This window comes from Schistocerca americana, chromosome 7 (genome assembly GCF_021461395.2).
Source record: "Schistocerca americana isolate TAMUIC-IGC-003095 chromosome 7, iqSchAmer2.1, whole genome shotgun sequence".
NCBI lineage: Eukaryota > Metazoa > Arthropoda > Insecta > Orthoptera > Acrididae > Schistocerca > Schistocerca americana.
In genome coordinates this window covers 243435434-243456154 of record NC_060125.1, presented here as the reverse complement: position 1 = coordinate 243456154, position 20721 = coordinate 243435434, and positions in this window count along the sequence as shown.

Here is a 20721-nt window from a genome sequence, read left to right as displayed (position 1 = left end):
GCCTTGTGTTAGACAGCTTCCTTACTTTCTTGTTCTGTGGACGTGTTTGTTAGGTTTCCTTGTGACTCCGTTGTTCGATCTTGTTGTTGTTCGTTCTGTCCTTCGTTGGTCGTGTCCATCCTCCCCTGTTGTGTTGTCGTTCTCGGGCATCCACGCGGGTCCCGCCGCATTTTCCGTCATTTCAACCCCGCGCGCGTCCTGGTCGCAGTTACATCAGGTAACAAGATTTTGGAGTGAAGGAACCAAATTTTTCCACGGTGGACTAGCAGCGCCATGTTGGCCTCTCTCGCAGTCTGCGTACAGGAACTGCAATTGTCAAGCACAGCTGTCCTCTGGGGGCTTTTCAGGAGCTCCTTTGAAAGGAGGAAACCGCATTTGCAGCTTCTTAACAAGGGAAACTTTAAACATTTCGCCAGATCCCCAGAGCCAGCCAGTTGTGTGCTTTCCTCATACATAGCCAAAAATTAGCGTATAGAATGAGTAAATATCGTATAACGATATATGACTGCACTGCCACAACCTTCTTAGGCGAAATAACCCTGAAGAAAAATCAAGTAGCTGATAGTTTGTAGTTTGGTGATTGGCTTAGCAAAGGATAAAGAAAGCAAACCATGATCAAAGAGTAATGCAAGTCATGAAGGCGAAAGGTGGCAACCCCACGAAATGTCTAGCGTGACTACTGCGTGTCATTCCGTAAGGGAGACTTTGTTTCAGTTATAATCTTAAAAAAAAACTAGTCTGGCTTAAATTGAAAAAAAAAAAAAAAAAAATCCGACCGTCTCCCTGGCGCGTCCTCCAGCTGTGGAACATTAAACTTCAAACTAATTTAGAGAAAGACCTGGGAAGTAATTATTCCAGGTTGAAATATGTGCGCCGTTTTAGCATACAATAATATACGATCGTACAAAGATATATTTAACAGTTATATCGTCACTTTATTACATTTTACTTTTCAAAGTAACGTGGGCTTTGGCTCTCACACGAAATTAATTTTGGAAAATCAGAACACAGTTTGGACTTAAAGTAAACGAAATAACTGATAACAGTCCCTTGTGTAACACAGTTGTTAGTGCTGGCGTAATTCACAGTCTCTCCCCGAACTAAACCAAACAGATAACTGTTCATTACCTCGCCACAGTGAAACCAAAATATACTCGCACTTTCCTATTTAGACTACTTCAGGTCCTTCGCTTTCAACTTACTGTTCATCTTAATCTCCCATGGTCTTCTGCGCTTATTCTTTACACACTGTAAGACAAAGAAAAAAACGACGTACTACGAAGGAATTATCGAGTGGGATGGAAATCGATAGAAGTGACGTGCACTATGGGGATGAAAAGTATCCGGAAACCACAAAACATACGTTTTTCATATTAAGTGCATTGTGCTGCCACGTACTGCCAGGTACCTGCGACCTCATTAGACATCGTGAGAGAGCAGAATGGAGCGCTCCGCGTAACTCACGGACTTCGAACGTGGTCAGGTGATACGGTGCCACTTGTGTCATGCATCTGTACGCGAGATTTTAACACTCCTAAACATCCGTAGGTCCACTGTTTCCGATGTGATAGTGAAGTAGAAACGTGAAGGCACAAAAGGCACAAAAGCGTACAGACCGACCTCGTCTGTTGACTGACAGCGACCGCCGACAGTTAAAGAGGGTCTTAATGTGTAATAGGCAGACGTCTATCCAGACCATCACACAGGAATTCCAAACTGCATCAGGATCCACTGCAAGTACTATGACACTTAGGCGGGAGGTGACAAAACTTGGATTTCATGGTCGAGCGGCTGCTCATAAACCACACATCACGCCGGTAACCGCCAAATGACGCATCGCTTGGTGTAAGGAGCGTAAACATTGGACGATTGAACAGTGGAAAAACGTTGTATGGAGTGAAGAATCACGGTACAGAATGTGGCGATCCGATGGCAGGGTGTGGGTATGGCGAATGCCCGGTGAACGTGTAGCGCCAATAGTAAAATTCGGAGGCGGTGGTGTTGTGGTGTGGTCGTGTTTTTCATGGAGGGGGCTTGAAACCCTTGTTTTGCGTGGCACTATCACAGCACAGGCCTACATTGATGTTTTAATCACCTTCTTGCTTCCCACTGCTGAAGAGCAATTCGGGGATGGCGATTGCATCTTTCAACACGATTGAACACCTGTTCATAATGGCGGAGTGGTTACACGAAAATAATATCCCTGTAATGGACTGGCCTGCACAGAGTCCTGACCTGAATCCTATAGATCACCTTTGGAATGTTTTGGAACGGCGACTTCGTGCCAGGCCTCAGCGACCGACATTGATACCTCTCCTCAGTGCCGTTCTCCAAGAAAGCTTCCAGTACCTGATTGAACGGATGTCTGCTAGAGTGGAAGCCGTCATCATGGCTAAGCGTGGGTCAACGCCATACTGAGTTCCAGAATTACCGAAGGAGGGCGCCACGAACATGTAAGTCATTTTTAGCCAGATGTCTGGATACTTTTGATCACATAATGTACATGTAAGCAAAATGATTGTAATCTCCACTCGCTTAAGCTGCGTCCTCCGTCTGAATACAGTACTTCTCTTTTCCTCTTAAATTCCTCCAACTCCATCACAATCAAAATTTCTTTTCCTTCCGCCAAAATTATTACTTTTCGATCGATTAATGGCACGTTCGCTCCTCCCCATTATTAGTTGTTTAGTTAGACATTTAAGCGTTCCATAGATGATTGGAACGATTCTTTTATTTAAATGGTGTGGTACGAGGCACTTTACGGGTCATTTACACATGATTAGTATTAACATTAATGAACACATTGTTTCAGCTCTACGCATGCAACTACACTTAAAAAACAGGTACTTTTTTAGTTTCATTTTTTGTTTACTGACTACCTGTTTTTAAACAGAAATTCGTCATTGGAATAGAAGGAGTCGTCCAGAAGAAATAATTTAAGTTCAATGTAAAATTTGTTTCGTTACGTGTCAAAAATTTTGTGTTATTGGGCAAATGATTAAAGACTTTTGTTGCTGCAGATTGAACTTCTTTCTGAGCCACTGACAAGGTTAATAATCGGTAATAAAGGTTTCCTTCCCACTTGCTTTGCAGGTATTGATATAGCTGCTTTTCTCAAATTTGATGCATTATTTATGACGAACTTCATTAACGAATACATGTATTGTGACAGCGCAGTGAAATGCCTAACTTTTGGAAGAGGTCCGTGGGTGAAGTCCACATATCATTCTTACTCCTCGACTTTCTCTCTAAGTTTTTTTTATGTATACAGACTGAAGCGGCGAGCGAAAATCTGTAAGAAGGCCGAGAATCGAACCTGGGTCTCCTGCTTATTAGACAGGGGAGTTAGCCACAAAGCCATCTTGGCACGACAGTTCACACACTCGCACGGATTACCGTGGCATGCTTCCCTTCTCGATACAAATTCTCACTGCTGCCCCAGTAAACTTTAAATTCCCTCTTACACACGAAAACAATTTCCGAGGGTCTCCATGTTCTGATTAGCGCCTCAGCAGCGAAGGCAAACGGGGGATCCAGCCCGAAACCCAGGAGCATATACGTATACAGATGAAATGACACAGTTTCAGAGAATTTACTGGTCTCATACAGATATGACTTTGTGTATATACACTAAAGCAGCGAGTGAATTTCGTTCGTCAGGGGGGAATTTAAAGTAGACTGTGGTGATAGTGAGAATTTGTATCGAGAAGGGAGGCGTGCCAGGGTAATCCGTGCAAGTGTGTGAATCGCTCTGCCAAGGTGGCTTAGTGGCTGACGCACCTGCCTAGTAAGCACACTGGGCCCCTTTCCCGGTCTGTCTATACTCATTAAAACGTATCTGTATGAGACCAGTAAAGTCTCTGAAACTGTGTCATTTCATTTCTTCTAAATGACGAGTTATCCCAGGAAATGATTCCATAAGACGTCATTGATTGGAAATATGCAAAATATGTCAGTATGTTCATTCGTTTGTTACCACCATTAGCAATTACGCGAATAGCAAAAGAAGCTGAACTTTGTTTGAGAAGCTCAATAATATACTTCTTCCGGTTCAAGATTTCATCAATATGCTCACCCAAAAATTTGGAGAATTCTGATCTATTTACTGACTTCTCCTCACCTGCTACATCATTTGCTGCTATGATTATATTTCTTGCATAGGACTGAATCTTAAAAATGTTCGAATGTGTGTGAATTCCCTAGACTTACACACTACTTAAACTAACTGATGTTAAGAGCAACACACACACCCATGGCCGAGGGAGGACTCGAACCTCCGGCGGGAGGGGCCGCGCAGTCCATAACATGACGCCTCAAACCGCTCGACCACTCCGCGCGGCGACTGAATGTTACATGACCCAGTCACAGCACAATCTATCCATCTAAAACTTCGAGTTGTCTTCAGTTTTACTATATCCACTTATAACTACAAGAAAACACCTTTTTCTTGCAAAATATAATAGATTTTTCTACAACGAGGCTGACATGCCCCGTGCATTCACCTTTACACTTAGGAGTCCTGATTTAGACTTTCCGTATTCATTTTTCCCCTCTCTTTCTGCAAACTTCTACAAAAATAGCTTTTCCTTCCATACCAAAGTAGTTCACACATAAATTTCATAAAAGTTGCTTGACATAGTACAGTGAATTCATATGATACATTAATTTCATTCACATTAAAATACAAGATAAAGGAAAGAGACTAAAATTCAGAAATACTTCAGTGTTCATTATGCACGCAGCCAAACCCTGAAGTATATTACGCTGCCAAAAGTCAATTTGGTAATGGAGGGAAGTGGAGGGGGGGGGGGGGCGGATTAAAATTTGTAGAGGGAGATACTAAAGCTTGATTACAGTGAGCGCGTTAAGTTCAAATGGTTCAAATGGCTCTGAGCACTATGGGACTCAACATCTGAGGTCATCAGTCCCCTAGAACTTAGAACTACTTAAACCTAACTAACCTAAGGACATCACACACATCCATGCCCGAGGCAGGATTCGAACCTGCGACCGTAGCGGTCTCGCGGCGCGTTAAGTGGTTGCAGGTTTGCAGTAGCAATACAAAGGTGAAGACGTATTCGCATGCACAGAAGAGACTAGAGTTGAGAGCTAGTTGATACCAGCCTTCAGTCTGAAGACCATAGCAGTGACGTAGTGATTTATTTCATTTTCCTCGTACAACTTAAGTGGAACAGGAAGATTATGTTTATGTGACGTCTAGTGCTCTTAATAAACTTGGCTATTTTTATTTTGGAATATTTGTTTAGTAGCCATTTACTTATGCACTGTAGCGTCGTGAAACTTAACTTCCTGTCTATCATTAACAGAGCAATTTGTAGGTATCTTGATTGTGTGTACCATGTTGCATGCTGTAAATGAGTGAGTGTTACATTCAGTTTTGTGTTAAGAAAGCAACGTATATATTAGCAATACCTTCGTAGGCTGATTCTCCAACGAATGGCATGCGGGTCGTGACATTATAATGGAATTTCACAAATCAGAAAGCAATCATTCCGTACGTTTTTCACCCACTAGCGTTGCATAGTAGTATCAAATACTGGCTGTAAACAGGCAACACACATTCTGAGAGAATATATGTGTATTTTGTCACTGTATTGAGTCGCGTACTCGATTTTGGAACAATGTACTTTTCTTTTTTATTTTGTACTGAACAAGGTTCTGGAGACGATGACTCATCCATGACCTTTCTCCAATCTCTTTGTTCTGTGTCACGGAAACAGTTTACTTTGTCACGGTCTGCACAGAGAACAATTATGGTTAGCCTGTGATGTGTTGCAATTACTTAATAGCTCCTGTCTCCCATCAGTGGTTTTAATGACTGCTGGATGTTAGACCTTCGATACCAAATCATCAGGAAAAGGAAAGCAGCAAACAGCAAAATACATACGCTCTCTCTCTCTCTCTCTCTCTATTCGTTTAGTCGGTTCCGACTCTTCGTGACCCTATGAACCAAATCTCGCCACTTTTTCCTGTCTTGCACTTTCTCCCGTAGACCTTCGAGGTTGGAACACATTGCTTCTGTGATGCCATCGATCCACCTCATCCTCTGACGTCCTCTTCTTCTAGTTCCTTCAATCTTCCCCAGCATTAATGTTTTTTTCCAGCGAGGCATGCCTTCGCATTGTGTGACCAAAGTAGGTCAGCTTTTGTTTTAACATTAGACCTTCCAGGGAGAAATCTGGTTTTATTTGCTCCAATATTGATCTGTTGGTTCTCTTTGCAGTCTATGGAACTCTAAGAAGTTTCCTCCAACACCACAATTCGAAGGAGTCAATTCTTCGCCGTTCAGCCTTTCTAATGGTCCAGGTCTCACATCCATACATCACAACTGGAAAGACCATAGTCCTCACAATACGGATCTTTGTTGCTAGTGTTATATCTCTGGACCTTATAACCTTGTCAAGGTTTGACATCGCCTGTCTACCGAGCAACAGGCGTCTCCGGATTTCATGGCTGCAGTCGCCATCAGCAGAGATCCGGGAACCGAGATAACTGAATGTGGTACCTCCATGGTTTCTCCTGCTATATCCCACGAATTGGTAGGTGTAGTTGCCATAATTTTCGTTTTATTCACATTCAGCATAAGACCGGCCTTTTCACTTTCGTCTTTCACCTTCAGTAAGAGTGTTCTCAATTCTTCTTCACTTTCTGCCAACAGGATCGTATCATCCGCGTACCTGAGGTTGTTTACATTTATTCCAGCTATTTTAATTCCTGTTTCTCCTTCATCTAGCCTCGCATTCCTCATAACATGTTCTGCATACAGATTGAATAAGTACGGTGACAGTATGCAGCGTTGCCGGACCCCTTTCTGAATCTTTCTGTTACATAGTTAATATGAAACAAATATATTAGTAATTTACATTTTAGGTATTAAACAAGAAAACGAAAATCATATCTCATCTTAGAGAGTTTGACCCATGCAGATGATCGACTGAACATCAATTATTCCACGTGGATTCTCGGATGAAAGTGTATATACACCCTACAAGCGTTCATGGAGCAGCTGAGTGAAAATGAAGCCTTCATTCCCCAGTACTTTTGGGTAGCATTTTTTTCCTGATGCACCAGCGTTTACTGGGATTGAAAACGAAATCGGTAAAATCATTCACTTGTCAGGCAGTTAGCTACTGGCTTGTCGGTTTCTTGATGTGGTCTGTGTCTGCTAGCGAATAACCCACAGTGGACGAAGACGCATGTCGGCATCCCGTGTGATCATAGGACGATCCTGGAGTAGCAAAGAGTTATATCAGACAAACAGTAATAAAATAAACCCCCTCCCTTTTTAACAGTTCTGTCCCCTCTCTTCTGTACTTTGTGAGACACCAGTGTGGTTCATACGTTGCGTTGGACAGATGTAATATTTCTTTTTCCACAAGTGGTGAAGGCTGCTACTGACTGCTCAGACTTTTTACTGTCTCGAAGTTTATTGTCGCTCATTTACCACGAAGTTTACTGTCGATCGTTTACCACAGCAAACTGGGCGTTCAGACAGAACCATGCTAAGTGAATTCATACATCTTCTCATTCAGGTATCATGGGCTGCTTCTTGTGTAAATCCAGGCTCCACAACACAGCAAGTGGTACACAGCAGACAAATCAGCGAGGTGGCCTCGTCCATCAGAATTTGGTCGACACTAGTGTTCTAATATCTCCTCGCACTAAAACCAGTTCGATGAGGACGAGTAACACGGTAGATGTAGTGACTGCCCTGCCCTGACACCGGAATGGTGTGGAAGCAACGTTGATCCTATGTATGGTTGCCTTACGGAAGGATTTATGGTTGCGTTGCGGAAGGGAGGTATCACAATGAAAGCAGGCACAACAGTATACATTACACCACTGTAACAAATGGACGATACGTGCTTCTCAACCACGTAAATTCGTGTTCTCTACTCTGCCTTTTCTTAGATACCCCTGACACTTTACGTACAAAACTCCATAGCTGTACTTCATGTAGGCCTGTCGAAAGATATATCTGATACTTCCAACTTCCATGCAAAATATGTGGCGAAATAGAATTACCACACAGTTTTTATTTCAGCCAGAGTAACATTATTGAAGGCAATATACAGGGTGTTTCAAAAATGACCGGTATATTTGAAATGGCAATAAAAACTAAACGAGCAGCGATAGAAATACACCGTTTGTTGCAATGTGCTTGGGACAACAGTACATTTTCAGGCAGACAAACTTTCGAAATTACAGTAGATACAATTTTCAACAACAGATGGCGCTGCGGTCTGGGAAACTCTATAGTACGATATTTTCCACATATCCACCATGCGTAGCAATAATATGGCGTAGTCTCTGAATGAAATTACCCGAAACCTTTGACAACGTGTCTGGCGGAATGGCTTCACATGCAGATGAGATGTACTGCTTCAGCTGTTCAATTGTTTCTGGATTCTGGCGGTACACCTGGTCTTTCAAGTGTCTGCACAGAAAGAAGTCACAGGGGTTCATGTCTGGCGAATAGGGAGGCCAATCCACGCCGCCCCCTGTATGTTTCGGATAGCCCAAAGCAATCACACGATCATCGAAATATTGATTCAGGAAATTAAAGACGTTGGCCATGCGATGTGGCTGGGCACCATCTTGCATAAACCACGAGGTGTTCGCAGTGTCGTCTAAGGCAGTTTGTACCACCACAAATTCACGAAGAATGCCCAGATAGCGTGATGCAGTAATCGTTTCGGATCTGAAAAATGGGCCAATGATTCCTTTGGAAGAAATGGCGGCCCAGACCAGTACTTTTTGAGGATGCAGGGACGATGGGACTGCAACATGGGGCTTTTCGGTTCCCCATATGCGCCAGTTCTGTTTATTGACGAAGCCGTCCAGGTAAAAATAAGCTTCGTCAGTACACCAAATGCTGCCCACATGCATATCGCCGTCATCAATCCTGTGCCGTATATCTTTAGCGAATGTCTCTCGTGCAGCAATGGTAGCGGCGCTGAGGGGTTGCTGCGTTTGAATTTTGTATGGATAGAGGTGTAAACTCTGGCGCATGAGACGATACGTGGATGTTGGCGTCATTTGGACCGCAGCTGCAACACGGCGAACGGAAACCCGAGGCCGCTGTTGGATCACCTGCTGCACTAGCTGCGCGTTGCCCTCTGTGGTTGCCGTACGCGGTCGCCCTACCTTTCCAGCACGTTCATCCGTCACGTTCCCAGTCCGTTGAAATTTTTCAAACAAATTCTTTATTGTATCGCTTTTCGGTCATTTGGTTACATTAAACCTCCGTTGAAAACCTCGTCTTGTTGCAACAACACTGTGTTCTAGGCGGTGGAATTCCAACACCAGAAAAATCCTCTGTTCTAAGGAATAAACCATGTTGTCTACAGCACACTTGCACGTTGTGAACAGCACACGCTTACAGCAGAAAGACGACGTACAGAATGGCGCACCCATAGACTGCATTGTCTTCTATATCTTTCACATCACTTGCAGCGCCATCTATTGTTGAAAATTGTAACTATTGTAATTTCGAAAGTTTGTCCGCCTGAAAATGTACTGTTGTCCCAAGCATATTGCAACAAACGGTGTATTTCTACCGCTGCTCGTTTAGTTTTTATTGCTGTTTCAAATATACCGGTCATTTTTGAAACACCCTGTATTTACTTTGTCACGTATACGAGTCGTGTCTCTAGCTTTCAAATTGGGCGCTCGAAATATCAAAGTAACTTTACAATTTAAATCTAATAAATAATAAATAACATCCAAACAACTGCTAACTTGATAAGTGAGACTTTATAAGGTGTTGCGTAAACCTAAGTGAGCCAAGAATTAGCGTTAACGAACATAGAACAGATAATTACATAAATTATTTGTATCTCTACCATACAGAAGCGTACACGAAATTTCGTATACGTGGTGAAAAACTGATAGGTAGCACAAGTCTGCTTAAAAGTCATCACATATTTTATTGCATGTGTATGTAAAGAATGGATGAGAATAACTGCCATTTCAAATTACTTATGAATTTTTAAAATGAATGAAGAAGGATATCAATCATTGAGAAAGCTACCACAAACGTCATTTCTCGTACATATAAAGATGACACAGGAATAACGGCTATTTCCAGTTATAAATTTTTTACTGCACACTTTACCAGACAATATTCATTTCCATAAAATATTTGTCATGTCTTCGTTGGTCCGGCCATTTCACAATATTGCTTCATGTGCAAGAGATTCATTTCGCTTCTGAAGTATTAATGCTTGACGTTTTTACAATTTTGCTATGCTTCATCGGTTTCGACTTTGCTTCATTTTTGCTATTAATTTCAATTCGGTGCTAAGCAGCATATTCAGAACTGTTAGCAGCTCTTCTATGTTATCGTCACTTTCGAGTAGATGAACTAGGCCCTCTGGAAACTATAGAATATCGTTGTCACAAGTAACACAGCTCAGAGATACGTTTATGGTTACGTTTAATCTATACTGTACCTACCGGTTTTTTAATTCAATATTCTACGACTGCAACGTTCTCTCGTATCTTCTGGTTAAAATACCTCATATATTGGATACCGGCTGCGAAGAGTGATTTTCTCGAGAGCCTTAGAGCTTTATGTCAGCGTGAGGCTATCTTGGCTTCGTTTTGGTATTCCCACGGGCACTTAGGAACTCGATCTCAGGGCTTTGCCGAGCAATCTCGAGAAGCACAGGTACGCCGCATCCCGTCTTCCTCTCATCGATCAAACCTTGGCGAAGAAAATGTGGTGCGCGTTATCTTCCATCAAGCACAGGAGTCCGCATGGGAAGAGGGGGTGGGTTATGGAGGGAAGGAGGGAGAGATGGATCAATAAAGGTTCCTTTCACCCTTTTGAAATCTGGATACTAAAAATTTAATTCTTTAGAAAATTCGCATGACTGTCGGCGTTTCTACTAAACCAAAGATTTAGTGTTTCCGAGCCAACGGGAAATACTAATTGTTATGCCCGCAGAATCATATGCCATACAGAGGTCACAACGGCCGCTGCGGTTAAATCATAGGCTGCTACGTCAGTTTTACCGGTCAATTTCAGGGTCGTTTTGGGAGATTTCCCACATTTACCTAGTCAAATTCTGGTCTTGGGCTACACTTTAAACAAACGACACAAAATGTAGCTTTGGAAATTAATTTTGTTCAAGTGCCAGTCAACATTAAATAACAGAAGGGACGAAAATAAGGCAATGTTCCATTAACACGGTCAGTTATGAACTTTCTTAAGCAAACATACTATTTCAGACGGCATCCACGTATAATGAGCTTCTCCTAAATTTCATAACCTGTCCCTTCATAACGAAGAGCATATATGTGGCATTTTTTGCTGGTTGCTATTGCCATCCCCCCCCCCCCCCCCCCTTCCAGAAACTGACTCCTCCCTCTGCCGTGTACTTGAAGGTCATTCTTCCGGGTGTAAAAGGCTCCCTACAGACTTCTTGGAATGTAGATGTAGCAACTGATTCTACCTCTTGAGCGGACATATGCAAACTTCCAAGAGTTTTAATGGAGACGTAACTCAGTTTCGGCCGTTGTAGCCAATCAACAACGTCCCTATTGCAGGGGGTCCAAATTAGTGAGGAGACTGAGAAAGGTGCACAGATGATAGAACCATGGAGGTATAATAAGCGGAGTTCTCATGACGTCACAAGTTTGAAGCCAACGTCCGACATGTTGGTAGCCCCCAAACATTAGTTTCAGGTGATAGTGTTTCGATAAAAAAAAAAGCCGGCTTGCATCGTTTACAGGTCTCCTAGTCGTTCTGATTATAGTCTAAAGTATAAAAGAATCACATTTCATTCATAAATGAACTCATTCAAGCGATATTTTCTCTTATATACACGAACTTTAGTTGCGCTGGTTACTTTTACCGTTGTGATTCTCTTTCTGTAATTTGACTTTTGATTTCCTATCATTACATCTCGTAGAACGCTCTGGTTGAACTCTAAGAAAAGGACGTATTGCAAACCGTCCAGACCTAGCAAAATACGTTCTCAGTATTTTCGGGAAGACATAGACGGAAGATCTGTTTCGTCATTTCGTATTAATTAAAATGCTGGAACAAAAGCAGCCTTTTCACATAACAAACTTCGCTACTTGGTTATTCGAAACATGAAACAAAAAGAAAGTTATGTTTACTGGGCGAAATAAGTCGTATTGCTGGACCAAATATGCGTTTAAGAACATAAAAACACCTGAAAATGTGTTCCCGACAATGTGTTATTCATGAAAGCATTGTAATATTTACTATTAAAAACAACTGTTGCGTGGGCATAACAAAAGTTAAGAACAAGAAGCTATTGTATACAGTACTCTGCAATGTTTTGCGGCTGCTAATTTGTCGGCTCCGGCTTCGAAGATATGGGCAGGTAAGTGTGCAGCGCCACTCCTCTTATTATACCTCGATGGATACAACTTTAATTAAAAATGATGAGTTTAAACAATGGGATATATTCTTTTAGAATTTTCAAGCGTACAGCCGAGTGCAGCCTTCACTGACCTGTTAAACTACTGACATAGAGAAATGATAATTAGTGAATGTCGTAATCAGCATACATTGTTATCAAAAGAACTTAAACGATCCCTGGAGTTTAAAGTACAACCGATAGTCGAATTCGTGTAAGAATCCTGATACATTACAGAGAGAGCTGAACCTAAGAGGTAGCGATTAATGTGAGGGAAAGAGAATATTTCTGATGGCGTGCGTGTCACATTGCGGAATGTGTCGTCTCGTTTCAGAGTCAGCTAACCAACGGTAAACGGTGGCGCCTATCCGCGATAGACATTCATAGCTAATGCTTAAGATAAAGAGCAGACATAAATTACCCTGACCCATGGCGAGAGTACAATGCACGTGCGATCGCGTCGTCTTGCTGCAACAGATGGCACAAAGAGAAGCTGGCAAAGTGAGGCCGGGGCGGATACGTGCTGAAGTTTCATGGCTTCTGAACGTTCACACACTGCTGTACTCCAGACCTCAAAAAAAAGGGGCAAGTACCAACTGCTGGAAGGGGCGGCAGTCAAGGACAACCTGCTTGGACTCGAAGACTGGACACCGTCTTTGTCTGTAGAGGTTTCCCATCCTGCCATGACTCCGCACCCGTTGCACACTTCATTTTTTTAGCACTGCCCTCCTCTACGAAGAAGAGCCATTTGACTTTTTGTCTGAATTTAACGATTGCCACCAACTTGAGCAAATACTCAAAACCTCCCGAAAGACTGCATCAGAATTTAGATTCCGGCATCCCGTTCCTTAGTACGTTAAGGATATCTAACCGTTAAGGTCTATCTTCTCTCTGAATTTTTTATCACGGGTAAATTCCCATTAAATGTTTACAGAACTTCACAGTAAAATTGATAACGTGATACGTAACAAGTACACCAGTGATTCAGTCGTTAAAATTATCTGCAGCGTTATGTATTGGTTTTTAATTACCTGGATTTTAGTTCTATTTTAACGGCATGTCGCGAGCGCACGCGCGTGCGTCCGCACGCACACGTGCCAGATTTTTGAGGTTACAGACTGTATTCTCTCAGTCATTCTGATCGTATTCAAATATCACAGTTTTAATTTGCACAGCATAACAACAACAAAAAAAAACATTTTGTGAATAATAAATTTTATACGTTGGATTTGATCATATGAAGAACGTAATTTTGTATCGTCAAATCAAAAACGCTGCATTCAGTCCGGGTTAATTATATAAAAAAAATACCACTTAGCACCGTATGCTTCGCTCGTGTTGACTGTATGGTCCCCGCAGATTTTTTTCTTTTTGTTTTTATTTGATGAAATTTTTGTACTGTTCATGAACTGCAACGACTTCTAAATCTTTCATGCTAATTAAGGCCACAGAAGGATGGTCTTTTCGGGACGTACTTCTGACCAAACAGCGTGGAAACTGGAGCCGGAGGTCTTTTTTAACCATGCCTTTTGAGTTCTTGTGGTGATATTTCCAAAGAAATTTTCATCTCCTAACACACATTCCTTTATTCCTAATAAAGAAGTCAGGTACCAGTTTTCGTAGATTTAGCTTTAAAAACGTTTTAATGTAAGGAAATCCTTTCATAAAATCTTTGATCCCCTATTTCACCCGATTAGGGGTTAAATTTCCAACATCACTGAAACACGATTTTTTACATTTTCAACCGAAAAGTCTAATACAAATTTTCATAGATGTAGCTTTGAAAACGCTTTATTATTACGCTAATAATGATATAATTTTTGAAAAAAGTTTCACCCACTATTTCTACCTCTCAGTAACTAAATTTCCAAAACTACTGAAAATCGTACTTTTTTATTTCTGCCCGAGAAACCAAATATCAATATTCATACTTGTAGCTTCAAAGCTGCCTTAATAGTGCCGTAAATTCGAAAAACATTTCATCCTGTACGCCTCGTCACCTTAGGGGTGGAATTTCGAACAATTCCTTAGTAAACGACACCTTCAGGAACACCGTCTCCAAATTTCAAGTTTCTATCCTTAGCGGGTTTGAGCTGGGCGGTGATGAGTCAGTGAATCAGTCAGGTCCTGTTTCTTCCCATTACAGGCCGAATTTCCAAAAACACTGAAGTGCGCCATTTTTATTTCTAAACGAGAAGCCAAATATAAAGTTTCTTAGACAGCTTAAAAATTCTTCCATAATGAAATATCTCCACAAAACCTTTCGCTTCCTATTTCACTCTTTAGCAGTTAAATTTTCCATAATTACTGAAACATGCGTTTTCTTTAATTTTTAACATGGATGTCAAATACCAGTTTTCGTAGATGTAGTTTCAAAAATGCTTTAGTACTTCTTTAAAAATGTTTTGTTTTTTAAAAAAGATGAACCACTATTTCACCCCCGTAGGGGTTAAATCGGCAGGATGAAGAAGGTATCGGGACTCATCAGAGCATGCAACTCTCTGCCACTGCGCCAACGCCCAACACCAATGGTCACGTGCCCATTTCAGTCGTAGTCGTCGATGTTGTGGTCTTAAAATCGGCACATTCAAGGGTCATCGGCTCCGGAGGCGCATCGTTAGTAGTGTTTGATGCACTGTGTTTTCAGACACTTGTATTCCGCTCAGCATTGAAGTCTGATATTGGTTCCGCCACCCGTTGGCTCAAATGGTTCAAATGGCTCTGAGCACTATGGGACTCAACTGCTGAGGTCATTAGTCCCCTAGAACTTAGAACTAGTTAAACCTAACTAACCTAAGGACATCACAAACATCCATGCCCGAGGCAGGATTCGAACCTGCGACCGTAGCGGTCTTGCGGTTCCAGACTGCAGCGCCTTTAACCGCACGGCCACTTCGGCCGGCCACCCGTTGGCCGCCTGTCCTGTTTTACCAGTCTGTCCAGCCAACGACATTCGACATCTGTAGTAAGTGGTGCCCGCCCAATACCACGACGTATATAAGTCGTTTCACCATGGTTTCGCCATGTGTTGAAGACACACACCACACAGACAGATCGCGCGCCTTCCCCACTCTACGCTCAGACAGCACGCCCACTTACACTACATGCGCCTTTGTGTGTCTGACCAGCAGTCGTTCCTCGCCAAGTGACGCTGCTACAGCCAGGACGGGTTTATATCTACATCTACATCTGCATAAATACTCCGCAAGCCACAACACGGTGCGTGGCGGAGGTTACTCTGCACCACTAAATGTCGTTTCCTTTCCTCTCCCACTCGCAAATAGAGCGAGGGAAAAACGACTGTCTGTATGCCTCGGTAAGAAACCAAATTTGTCGTATCTTCGTTGTCCCTCCGCGAAATGTATGATGACGGCGGTAGAATCGCTCGGCAGTCAGCTTCAAATGCCGATTCTCTAACTTTTCTCAGTAGTGCTTCTCGAAAGAATGTCGCCTTCCGTCCACGGATTCCCATTTGAGTTCCCGATGAATCTCCGTAACAACCGCTGCTTCCTGAAGTTCTCCCAATAAACCGAAGTCGACCATTCGCCTTCCCTATCACAGTTCTCACATGCTCGTCGCACCTCATACCATTTTGCAACGTCATTCCCAGATATTTCAAAGACTTCACTGTGTCAAGCATGAAACAGGTTTGATCTTCCTGCTCATCCACATTAACTTACGTTTTTCCACACTTAGGGCTACCTGCCATTCATCACACCAACTGTAAATTTTGTCTAAGTCCTCTTGCGTCTTCCTACACTCAACTTCGACACCTTACCTTACACCAAGGCATCATCAGCAAACAACCGCTGCCCAACCTGTCAACCAAATCTTTTACTGTACGTATATAGAGAACAACAGCTGTCCTATTACATTTTCCCGGGGCACTCCTGACGATACCTTTGTCTCTGAAATGCTAAAATTTGTGTGAATTCCTAACGGACCATATTGCTGAGGTCATCGGTCCCTAGACGTACACACTACTTAAACTAACTGGAACTAGCTTAAGCTAAAAATAACACACACAACCATGCCCAAGTGAGGTCTCGAACCTCAGGCGGGAGGGGCCACGAAATCCGTGACATATTTTGAGTAAAAACCGGACATTACGGATAGAATAGCATTTTTTTTTATAAACACGTAATACAACATTTCACACGTATTGCTGAAAAATCGTCAAACAACTAATGCCGTCTGCCGAGTTATCATATTGTCCTCTACACCTATGGAAGCGGTGAAGAGGAAGCACATCGAAGCAGAAGTAAAGGAAAAGAGCTATTCGGCTTATGAGGTTAAAAGGCGAAGAACTCGGTGAGTTGCTGGTACTTCTGATCATCTCCAGTAGTACCATATGAGCCATGTAATTCAGTGATAAAGAAATTTCGCGGGTCTGGGAAGAAATCGTCTAGTAAAAATGTTTTTAAAATTAGGTTTTATAAAGGAAGGAAGATTGGGTTTAACGTCCCGTCGACATCGAGGTCATTAGAGACGGAGCACAAGCTCAGATTGTGTCAAGGATGGAGAAGGAAATCGGCGGTGCCCTTTCAAAGGAACCATCCCGTCATTTTCCTGGAGCGATTTAGGGAAACCACGGAAAACCTAATTCTGGATGCACGGACGCGGGCTTTAACCCTCGTCCTCACGAATGCGAGAAATTAAGTTTTCCGTATAGTCGTGTTGGCATTAGTTTCCTTCTACACCTCAACGACCGAGCGAGGTGGCGCAGTGGTTAGCCACTGGACTCGCATTCGAGAGGACGACGGTTCAATCCCGCGTCCGGCCATCCTGATTTAGGTTTTCCGTGATTTCCCTAAATCACTCCAGGCAAATGCCGGGATGGTTCCTCTGAAAGGGCACGGCTGACTTCCTTCCCTAATCCGATGAGACCGATGACCACGCTGTCTGGTCTCCTTCCCCAAACCAACCAACCACCTCAACGAAATTTGCGCATTACACATAGCACATATTTCATGCTACACTACAGGTGTGACATTTAATTTTCTTGGCATTTACAAGACAACAGTTAATCATAACCTAACCTAGACCTCATGCTGAGCTACAGATCAGTCTGTCATCGCAAAAAGCTTTTCCGTTGTCAGATTCTTTGGTTTCGCCAGCTCAACAACCAAACTGTTGCTTTCCAACCCAACCTAGACCTTGGGCTACACTACCTATCAGTCTGTCACCACAGGAATCTTCTCCAACTCACAACCCAACAGTTGCATTCTAACCATACCTAGGTCTCAGGTTACGCTACAGATCAGTGTGTCACCACAGGCACCTATTCCACCGCAGGATTCGTTGGCTTTGCCTATACGCATCCAGATCTCCACGTTCCATTCTAACCTAGACCTCCGGCTAAATCAACCCATTACCGCGACATTAAGTTGTTCTCACGAGGTAACCACCCTCTCGGAAATTCGAAACGTATTCAGTAATTCCAAAAAATACATCTCTCTTTTCACTCCACCTCCTCCTCGACATGTACTCAACTGCTGTCTACAAATTCACTAACAGCGACGTCAAACAGTTGCCAACATCAGCACACAATGTAAGGATCACCATACAGCAAGTCGCTGCTGGACAAAACTAGTATATAAATAAGAATTACGGTAATAGACTACGCACCAATATTTACCAACAGCGGATTACTATCCCCAATACCAACAGCAGATTAATATCCCCAATAGCTTGACGTCAAAGAAATCAAGGCTATCTATGAACTATTTTAAAAAAATCCTGCTACTTTAAAGCCAAACATGAAAGAAAATTAACAAAGCAAAATTGCAAAAATTAAAATAAAAAAGAAAAATGCACCTACATTCCAAAACACAAAATTAACTCGCTTTCTGTGGCACATATTTCGCGATGCTACCAACACTTGAAACAATTTCAAATCCCACGCAGAGACTCAGAGACTAACAAATTATTTTCTGTATAAACATGGAGGTAGAAAAAGAAGACAGTTGTCATTACGTCACAAACATGAAGCCGATGTCTACCATTTAACTAGTCCGAAATAATTAGGTTCACCGCATTCATAGTCCATGGTTCACCGCTTTAGTACTCCCCCGTGACGTCACTCTGACGTGCCTGTACCCCGTTTCGACCGCGTTGTGTTCTTTGATTGTGTGGAGACGTAGTTTCTTTATCAAAAATGCCAGATTGCGTTGTTTACGGGTATAATCATCAATCCCATCGTAATGTAAAGTTTAAAGGAATCATATTTCATTCGTAAGTGGAGCAATTAAAGCAACAATATTTTCTTTTGTAAACGTGAATTATTGTTGCACCGTTTACTTTTATTGTAATGGTTTTATTCCTGTCATTTGACTTTAGATTTGCTTTACTTTACTCAATGTCCGTTCTTCCCCTTCTTTTCTGTGTTTTTCATTGCCTTGCAAGTCACAAACGCACCGACGTCAGATTCACTCTCTGTCAACGATCTCATCCTCTCACAACACACGGCTACGTGGCCGCGATGATGATTTTCTTTCTTTTTTTTTGTTATGGTTTTAGGGCACAAAACTGCTACGGTCATAGCGCCCGGTCTGTGACTTAGGAAAAGCTAAAAAAACGAAACTGGAAACTGTGGTGTCGCCGCCAGACACCACACTTGCTAGGTGGTAGCCTTTAAATCGGCCGCGGTCCGTTAGTATACGTCGGACCCGCGTGTCGCCACTGTCAGTGATTGCAGACCGAGCGCCGCCACACGGCAGGTCTAGTCTAGAGAGACTCCCTAACACTCGCCCAGTTGTACAGCTGACATTGCTAGCGATGGTTCAGTGACTACATACGCTCTCAGCTCTCATTTGCCGAGACGACAGTTTAGCATAGCCTTCAGCTACGTCATTTGCTACGACCTAGCAAGGCGCCATATTCAGTTACTGTGAATGTATTCCGAACAGACAATATTGTGAATCATGTACCGTCAAGACCGACGTTCATTATTAATGGATTAAAGTTAAGTATGAAACTAATTACATCCGCTTTTTGAATTCTCATTCCTTGTCATGTTCCAGACCTCACGTCAGTATAGTTCTTCCCTCTTCACGCCAGCCTGCGTGAGCTAAAACGCGTGCATTTCGTCCTCCTCTAGTAACACAGTGTTGGCTCTACTGCCAACCCAACAGAAACCAGCAGCAATGGGAGCAAAACTCAAAAAAGTGGGGAAACCAAGAACAGAAGGAAAGCTTAAAAAACCACTATAGAAGGAGGGTTCTTTGTCCCCAAAAAGAGCTTCAAATGACTGACGTCATCTGACTGGCACTAATGAACTCGAGAACACGATCGGCTGATCGCGTGTCATCTGCTAAAATGGAAGGTATATCAACGACAGCTGCAGACGGGCGCGTAATGGAGTAAAATAGGGGCACTCAAGTAAAAGGTGTCTCACCGTCCACAGTTGAGAGCAGTGGGGACAGAGTGTGTGTGTGGGGGGTGGGGGGAGGGGCGGGGGATCGCCGCTTAAAAGATGTCTACGGCTAAAAAGACAGTGCCCTATCCGGACTCTAGTTAAAATTACCTCCTCTGGACGACGAGTTCGGGAGGAAGAGGTCCAAGCCCAGGGAAGAGCTTTCACGTCCCGCAATTTATTATTGGGAAGTGACGACCAATGTGCGTGCCATAAAAGAGCAACACGACGACATAAAACATTCCGTAGGTCGGCGAAGGGAATCATGGGAATAGCTGGCCGAAGAAGAGAGACTGCAGCCTTGGCCGCTATATCGGCCGCCTCATTTCCATTGGTACCTACGTGTCCTGGGATCCAGAGGAACGCCACAGAGACGCCCCCAAGTGGAGCAAGTGGAGGCAGTCCTGAATCCGGTGGACCAGAGGGTGGATAGGATAGAGAGCTTGGAGACTGAAGAGAGCTGAGTGAATTTGGGACAGCACCTGATGCCCTAAATTCCTCTCGCCGACAATTATTATTCATTATTATTTCCTCCCACTTTAAAAAAGATTGTGGATAGAACAGCCGGAGAGAGCGGTCACGTGTGCGTGAGTTTCATGTGTATGATTGTGTGTATGATTGTATGTGTGCTGCACTTCCTTTCTGAAGAAGGCTTTGGCTAAAAATTTGTGTAAACAATCTTTTCGTCCTGCCTGCCTTATGCTCGGCGTGTGAGTAGCAATCTACGAGTTTCACAGTATAGTTATTCATCACGAAGTTTGTCGTAAATAATTCACTGTACTTCAACACGAGAAATTATTACAATACCAAGAGAAAAAATGACATTCATTACGCCACAAATAGGATTTCACAGTGCTGCAACCAAAATTTTTGATCGCTTACGCATTGATG